This window comes from Petaurus breviceps, unplaced genomic scaffold, assembly GCF_028583685.1.
Source record: "Petaurus breviceps papuanus isolate PSGF00001 unplaced genomic scaffold, PetGlider_PUasm1.0 126, whole genome shotgun sequence".
Taxonomy (NCBI): domain Eukaryota; kingdom Metazoa; phylum Chordata; class Mammalia; order Diprotodontia; family Petauridae; genus Petaurus; species Petaurus breviceps.
The window spans coordinates 17,196,085-17,205,280 of NW_027185655.1; the positions used below are offsets into that span (position 1 = coordinate 17,196,085).

The following is a 9,196-nucleotide window of genomic DNA, read 5'->3' on the forward strand; positions in this document are numbered from 1 at the left end:
CTCTCTCTCTCTCTCTCTCCTCTCTCTCTCCTCTCTCTCTCCTCTCTTTCTCTCAGCAACTCTGGGCCCCAGCAATTCTCTTCCTCTCTCTGCCTCCGCCATGCTGCTCCCAAAAGTTCCTCTGGCCTCTCTCTATCCACAGCACCAGCTCCTCCCAGTTCACCCCCTCTCTTCACGTCCAACAAGTCCATCCCACAATTGGGATTCACAAGCTCTGGGTTTTAACACTTAACTCCAAAACCAAGTCAATACAAGGGGATCTTTAATTTCTGTTACCATTATGGGGAAGGGGAACCTGAGTGAGATTGCTTTTGTTTTTCTATCAGTGATTTCTAGAGGCAAATGGATCTCATAAAGCAACTAGCATTTCCTAAATGTCAGAGGGGAGTAATCAGCCACATATGAAGGCTAGCTAACTTTCCCCAGCTGAAGACTAATCCTATCACCTGATGAGTAGTCCCCCCACCTCCTCTAACAATGAAGGAACCAGGAGGAACTGATAACTCTTAAACTATCTCTTCATTAAAATGTCTATGGATCTGGATTGTCTTGCCTTAGAAGCAAGACACAGCTAGGCTTAAAAGGCCCTGTTGGGCCTCACTCTGGGTGTTTGGTATTGAGAGAGACCACTGACCCAACTTACTGGTTCCTTTGCCATAACTAACAGATTGATCATGCTCAGGTTTTTAGCTTACTGTTGAGATGCCAGAAAAACCTGTTTTTACTAAGAGTATATGGGTCATTGTCATTAAAAATGATATTTTGTTTTTGAGAAGACTGTACCTTAGCATCATTTTTATTCACCACAGAGTCCTTTTGGGCTGATTTCCAAGGTGAAAACAAAAGAAAGTAACAAGTGATTAAAATGATTTAGGTGCACAGGATAGTAGCCAATTCTAAATTTCCTGGCCAGTTCCAGTAAGATGCCTTTGGGTTGTTCTCTCTAGAGAATAAAAGGCCTTGTGGAAGTGTTTATGACTTTTCCCTTTGTGATTCTGTAAATGAATGCTAACAGGTTTTTGGTTTTTATTTTTATTTTTTTAGCAGAGGGAAGGGATAAACTTTCAAGACACAAAGAGAAGAGGAGAAAGGCTTTAATTGTTAAGATCCAAACACATATGCATATGCATTTGGTAAGCATTATCAATTCTTTTACATTGCCCAAAGAAAGGATGGCATTTTCAGTTACAAAATTGTGAAAAAGAAAATATATCCCTATAAACATAATAAGAAGGTTTATAGAAACCAGAGCAAGACTATGAAATGAAGGGAGTCATGCACCTATGACACAATCTGCTAAAAGAAAAACACAAAATGGGGGGAAGAAGGGAAAAAAAAACATTTGTTAAATACCTACTACATCAGGCACTGGGCTAAAAACTTTAGAAATATTATCTTATGTGATTCTCACAACAACCCTGTGACATAGTTGCTATTATTAATACCATTTTACGGTTAAGAAAACTGAGGCAGACAGAGGTTAAATGACTTAGGGTTACACGGCTAGTGTCTGACGTTGGATTTGAACTCAAGTCTTCCTGACTTCAGATCCAGTGCTCTATCTTTTGTGCCACTTAGCTACTCAAACCTATCCAGTGATAGTGGGGGAAGGGAGTAGAAGATAGTAAAAGTAGGCAGAGGTTGCTTAGAATCACAATATTTAGACCATCTGGAAACCTGAACCAAGCTGCTGGTACTTGAAGTGTGAGATCTTACGCATTGGACATCTTACTGGAGAAATGGAATTGTATTAAATCTTGACTTTTTTGCTATAAACAAAACCAGGAGACAGAAGAAAGTTCCCAATAAATGGAAAGGAAAACCACAGGTTGTCCTTGGAGGGAGAGATTAAGGGGTTTGGTTTATTATGAACCTAAAGACAAGAAAAAAATATCCTTTTATGGGATATTTGGTCAAGAAAATAATTGTTGGCTAAGTACCTACATCTGTTGCAGAGTATTAAGAGATGGAGTAATGAATGAACTTGACATACCCACCAAACTGGATTAACATATGCTTTGTTATATATTTTTTAAAGCAATCAGGGTTAAGTAACTTGCTCAAGGTTACATGGCCAGTTATTTCTGGGTGTGGTGCTAAGTATCTGAGCCCGGATTTGATCCCCAGGTCATCCTGACACTGGAGCCGGTGCTCTTACTCGCTGAGCCACCTGGCCACCCCATATGCTTTGATATTTAATATTTCTTTTTTTTTTAATTTTTTTAAATTTTTTTTAAAGCAATTGGGGTTAAGTAACTCACTCAAGGTTACACGGCCAGTTATTATTCTGGGTGTGGTGCTGAGTATCTGAGCCCGGACTTGATCCAGGTCATCCCGACACTGGAGCCGGTGCTCTTACTCGCTGAGGTACCTGGCCGCCCCTAAGCAATTGGGGTTAAGTAACTTGCTCAAGGTTACACGGCCAGGTGTTGCTGGGTGGGTGCTAAGTGTCTGAGCCCGGGATTCGATCTCCAGGTGTTCTCAACACTGGAGCCGGTGCTCTTACTCTCTGTGCTACCTGGCTGCCCCAGATATTTAATTATTTCAATGCAAAAGTAAAACTAGGGGAGGATGTTGAAAATATATCTGGAAATGCAACTTTGTAGTAACAAATGACAAAGGCCAGTCTTGCAGATTGTAGAAAAGTCTCATGCCTATATATCATTGATACATTCCTTAAGAAGAGAATTGAAATGTGCTGGACATAATGGGCACTGAATAATTTCAGTTAGGGGTGGCTAGGTGGCACAATAAATAGAGCACCAGCCCTGGAGTCAGGAGGACCTGAGTTCAAATCCAGCCTCAAACACTTAACACTTACTGGCCGTGTCTAAGGCAAGTCACTTAACCCCGATAGCCCACCCTTCCCCCCTCCAAAAAAAGAGTGATGTGGGAATTATTCTTGAATGAATTTTCATTATATAGTTGAACTACCAACTTGCTAAAAGATCAGAATTAATACAAAGATAGAAGAAAGAATAAATATGGGGAAAAAAAACCCATGGCATACAAATAAGACAATTCCAACCTGACCTATTTTAAGTCAGTTATTGAAATCCAAAATAGGAAATGGGTGGAAGAAAAAAAAAAACATCAACTGACAAAAAACCCAACAAATTGAATGACCAGAATAACTTCATAAAGAAATTAGATTGATGTAAATCAAATCCCTTAGTCATCAAAGATGTTCCTTACTTGCCATGTAAAGAGTCATGGGCCAACAAGTTTAAGACTGCTTTAAATTATAAGCTCACTTCAAAAACTTTATGGAGAAATATTGTGGAAGATTCTGATCAGTGTCACCTCATAAAATAGGGAGAATCAGTAAAGGGGAAAAAATTAAAAAGAAAGCTTGGCAAGAGAACCAACTTAGCAAAGTTATCCAGAGGATATTTATGGTGAAACTGGAAGGGGGACAACAAACAGATGAAATATGGGAAAGATTTGCAATATTGTGGCCATCTCTTTTCACTATGGAGGACAGTTGGAACCCAACATTTGGAGTATAACACCAGTTTTGGTTGTGCTTATAAAGAAACAGTGATAAAAACAAAGCTGAAATTGAAATTGAAAACCAGCTGAATTGGACCAAGTGTTCACAGATGATGTTTATGCTGAAACAACCAAAGTTTAAGGGTATTTTGGGGACTGACTTTCAATGCATCTGAAGGAAGCACGGAAAAAATCTGGGACTTTATTATTACTTAAAAAAAGTAATCAAAAAAAGGACAGGTAACTAAGACCCATATGCCTACTTTCCCATCAATAAACAATTTTTCTGGAGTAAATATACACTTGCATGGTGGGTATAATTGATGAGAGTATTAGAAGGGAAAGAGATCATCTTTATACATATATATTATATACATACACATGCACATATATGTGTGTATATACACATGTTATATACATATATACATTATATATACATACATATGACATGTTATATATGTGTATATACATATATCAGTAGATCTTATTTTTAGCATCACAAATGGACTGAAAGATGCAGACAATACAAGATATCACTGTGGCTATTATTTGTTGACTATGAAAAGCATCTGATTTAACAGAACAAAATGCTATCCTCAAAGCTCATCTCAAGAAAAATGTCTCTTATGCATATATTAGAATTATGTTAGATTTCCTGAAAAACTTTTTTTTTGATAAGCATATGATCACTAATATTAGTTAAAATATAACATATTCACTGAAGCTATTTTCTATTGTGATTGGGTTGTTTTAGTTCTGAGTCCTAATGAAAGGTGGATTTTTTATAGATGGTAAGATCCTCCAGATGTCCTCGTTTGTGGTGACATTTTGCTGATTGTTGCAAACCTTTTGAACACTGCAAAGTCTCCTGAAAAATATCTATAATCACTCAAACATCTTTGGCCTAACTATTCACACAGGAAGAAGCAAGAGGAATAAGCATTCTGCTGCTGAGACTATGATATACAATTATCTAGACAACCTATAGAACTCATCCATTAGTCTGACCATCTGTCGGTCCGTCTATCTATCTATCTATCTATCTATCTATCTATCTATCTATCTATCTATCTATCTATCTATCTATCTATCTATCTATCTATCTATCTATCTATCTATCCATCTATCTATCTATCCTATCTTGCATATAGTCAACTCATGCTTTCAACTTGTGACTTCCAATGATGTTTTCTGGGTGCTGCTACTGGGATAACTCCATTCTGGTTTTCTTTAATGTACGTACATTATCATTGCCTGATGATGGATATGAAATCATTTTCTGGCAGTCATTTCCTTTGATGCTTTCATGTGGCCAATGCTTGATGGTATCCTGTTCATCTTGCAGTTATTCCTGGTTACTGCTAATCATGTCTTCAATGAGCACAAAGTTATTTTCTGCAGCTTCTGACAATCACTAGTCTTTAGCTGAGGTGCTCCCACTTCATCATGAAAGGAAGAGTGGACTCAGTCATCTTTCTTCTGATTAAAGTCCAATGACTTAAACTTTAAATCTTTTAGAGAAACAGGGCCCTTACATATTCAATTACTGAGCTAGGAAAAAATCCTTAGCTTCTTTTTTATTCCCTATAAGGAGAGTGTCAATCCTTAGAGCTTTGCCTCTGATAGACTTTTCCTTTCCAAAAGAAGCCCTTACCCCAGGGACCAAGATTTTTTTTTTGAAAACAGAATTTTCGGTCAATAAAGTCATGCCCCAAACATTAATCTATTTAAAAAAAATCCATACTTCCTACTTTTCAAAGGTACTGCCTCTTCTTTAGCTCTCTATCTGACCTATGGCTAGAATGTCCTTGTGTAGTGGCAAGCACCCCAAGTGTCCTCAGGGTTTGCTGCCACCACAGGTTCTTGGATCTGCTTTGTTAAAGGAAAGCAACTCAAAATGGGTTAACAAGCTTACTTTAATCAGTCAGACATATATCGTTTACCTTGTTCAGGGGAAAAAGGTCAGCACCCCAAACTTCAAAGTATACAGGCAGAATTATCAAGACAGAAACAGATCAAGTAGACAGATTTCCAAACTGTCCAACCATTACATCCATACCCAGTCAACATCTGGGTTTCAGCATCTGGGTTTTTTCAAAGCCGGGGGGCTCAGGACAACGGCTTCCCAGAATCCATATCAAATCACAGAACACTTCTCAAAGTGAGCCCTGAAAACAAAGCCTCACATCAGGGCTTATATAGCCTTCTCTTGGCTCAGAGAATGTAACAACCTTATTGACTCACTGGCCAATCAAGAAGTATCTACTGAAAAACAAGCCTCCCACCCCAGGCTCCAGGTGCACTTTAGCCTAGGGGCAGGGAAGATCTTTAAAATGTACATTCCCATTACACCTTGTAACTCCTGTTTCATGTTGAATTGTCAAACTGCACCAGTTAAGCATTTTGGGGGACTTCCCTTTTAACTCCCTTTCAAAGGTCTTTTTGAACTAAGATCCCCTGTTTTCTCAATCTTAGGATTCTTTTTGGTCTCCCAGGCAAATTAATGGTAAGGAGAAGGGCAAAGAAACAAAGTCCAAGATGGAGACCCTTCATGTCATCTACTTTTTGCTGTTGTTTAGTTGTGTCCGGCTCTTTATGACCTCATTTGTGTTTTCTTGGCTAAAGTACTGGAGTGTTTTTTTTTTAAAGCAATCGGGGTTAAGTAACTTGCTCAAGGTTACACGGCCCGGATTTGATCCCCAGGTCATCCTGACACTGGAGCTGGTGCTCTTACTTGCTGAGCCACCTGGCCACCCCTATGCAATTGGGGTTAAATAACTTGCTCAAGGTTACATGGCCAGGTGTTTCTGTGTGGGTGCTAAGTGTCTGAGCCCGGGATTCGATTCCCAGGTCATCCTGACACTGGAGCCAGTGCTCTTACTCGCTGTGCTACCTGGCCGCCCCTGTACTGGAGTGTTTTGCTGTTTCTTTCTCCACCTCATTTTCACAGATGAGGAAACTGAAGCAAACAGGGTTAAGTGACTTGCCCAAGGTCACACAACTAGCAAGTGTCTGAAGCCATATTTGGACTCAGGAAGATGAGTCTTCCTGACTCCCAAACCAGTGCCCTATCCACTGCACCACCTAGCTGTCCTCATCCCACTCTACCAAATATTTATTTCAAATTCTTGTTTTTAGTATGTATATATATATACAATAGCAAGTCCTTCCATAAAGAAGGAATACCCTTATCAATGAGCTCACAGCTTCATTTGTTATAGAATACATATGAGTGAGGAACATGTTTTTGAAGCTTGAAAGAGGCTAGTTGAAAGCAAAAAAAATACTTCTTCACACAAATGTGAGTTTATTGATTCAATTTAGCAAATATTTATTAAGCTCAATGAACAAGCAATTAGGTTAAGTACTGAGGGTAATTTAAAAATTGCTACTTCAGGGAAAGCCTGGTATCACTAAAGGGATCTCAGTTTATGTATTAGCTGACAGCAAAAAGAGAAATTGCAGATTTGTTAATGAGTTTCAGAATAGAATAGTTGTCTTTATATTGAGGGGTTAAATGGAGCTAAAGCTATCTAGCTATCCAAAACTAAAATTAATTGGTCAATCCAATAAACATTTATTAAATGCCTACCATGTGCCTGGAATTGTCATGCTAAGTGCCAGAAAAATGTGAATATATAAAAAATGACAATTATAAGTCACAATTTGAATATTTTCCCCTTTTAAAAATTTATTTTTTAGTTTTCTACATTCACTTTTATAAGATTTTGACTTCCAAATTTTTCTCCTTCCCTCCTCTCCCTCCTCCTGAAGATCACATGCAAATATATATACATATATATGCAATCATATTAAAAATATTTCTACATTAGGTACATTGTAAAGAATTAGAGTGGGGCAGCTAGGTGGCACAGTGAGCAGAGCACCAGCCCTGGAGTCAGGAAGACCTGAGTTCAAATCTGGATTCAGACACTTAACCATTACTAGCCATGTGACCTTGGACAAGTCACTTAACCCCAATTGCCCTCCAAAAACCAAAAAAATTAAAAAAGAATTAGAACCAAAGGGAAAAACCATGAGGAAGAAAAAACAACAACAAAAAGAGAGAAAATATTACACTTTGATTTGCATTAAGACCAACCCCATAGTTTTTTTTTTCTTCTGGATGTGGATAGCATTTTACATGGTGTCTGGAATTGTCTTAGATCTTTTCATTGCTGATAAGAGCTAAGTCTGTCAAAGTTGGTCATCACACAATGTTGTTGTTACTGTGTACAATGTTCTCCTGGTTCTGTTCATTTCACTCAGGATCTGTTCATCTAAGTCTTCCTGGGTTTTTCTGAAATCTGCCTGCTCATCATTTGTTATGGAACAATAGCATTCCATTGCATTAACATACAGCATGTTCAGTAATTCCCCAATTGATGGGCATCCCCTCAATTTCCAATTCTTTGCCACAACAAAACAATTTTATGCTATAAATATTTTTGTACATGTGTTTCCCCTTTTTCTGATTTTTTTTTTAGGAAGACTCAACATTTATTAAGCACCTTTTGTGTGAAAGGCACGGTGCTGGCACCGTGCCAAGATACAAAGATTGACATGGACAAACATTCTGCTTAAAGCCTAATATGGATTTATGTAATACAAAAAACGATGTAAAATAAAGCAACAATGACCTCCATTCTTTACTGTTTCAGACCTTAACCAGCTGTCATTCCCACCCACCCCTAAACAATTAACAGTTTTCAATTAACAGGTCATCCCTTTAGATACTGTAAGTCACTTAATATTCTGAAAACAAGGTACAAAAGTTTTCAATAGGCCATCCCTTTAATGACCAGGCAATTAAATCATTATTAATTAGTTCTCCACAAAGAACCCTAGCAACCCAAACAGATATGGGAAACCATTCATATTTTGGAAACGGGGCAATGCCTGAATGAATTACTTTGGATTTGCTGGAAACCTATAAAACAGGGGCTAGCTATCCCTATCTTTAATTCCTTTGTATCCCAATTTACCTAGGAATTCAGGCTGTCAGTAGCTATTTTAGCCATAGTACTAATAACCAAGGTCCCCAGGTCCCCCCCGCCCAGAAATGTCCAGCTGGGCTTTCTCTCCATGACACAAAAATCTCAAGTAGATGATTAAAGTCACAACACTCAGTCACATCCTCAAGAACTTTTCATACATAGGAAAAGTTTCACATAGTATGAGACTTGGTTTTACTCAAGCCTCTTCCTTTCCAAGACAGAAAACACAAAACCAAGGAATGGAATGGAATGATTTTTTCTATCAAGACAAAAACAATGAAGTTCAGAATTGGATCACTTGGCCCTTTCTCTTCTTATCTCCTCCCAGTTCAAAATGCTTACACCTCTTAATGGCAAGCATCCTCTTAGACCTGCAGCTGGGTTCCACACATTGAAGCATCAGTACAATCTTTTTTATGGTCTTTGCCTTTTTCCGGAAAACTGGTTTTGTTTGACCACCATAGCCACTCTGCTTCCGATTGTATTGCCTTTTCCCCTGTGCGTAGTGGGAATCCTTGCCTTTCTTGTACTGCGTCACTTTGTGAAGCTGGTGCTTGCCGCACTTTTTGCATTCTGCGAGTTTTGGGGAAGTTCACCGAAGGGCAGCGCTGCGCTTCCACCTGGGCTTGTCTGATGATGTCTAGGACGCTGGGGTCCCTCGGCCGAGGACGACGAGCTGAAGAAGACGACCGGCATCGAAGGATGAC

At 38.7% G+C, this 9,196-nt stretch overlaps 1 pseudogene; it reads right to left on the bottom strand.

The window, feature by feature from the left end:
• Nucleotides 1–7,958: 7,958 nt before the first annotated feature.
• LOC138169193 (large ribosomal subunit protein eL42-like) lies at nt 7,959–9,196 on the bottom strand (annotated as a pseudogene).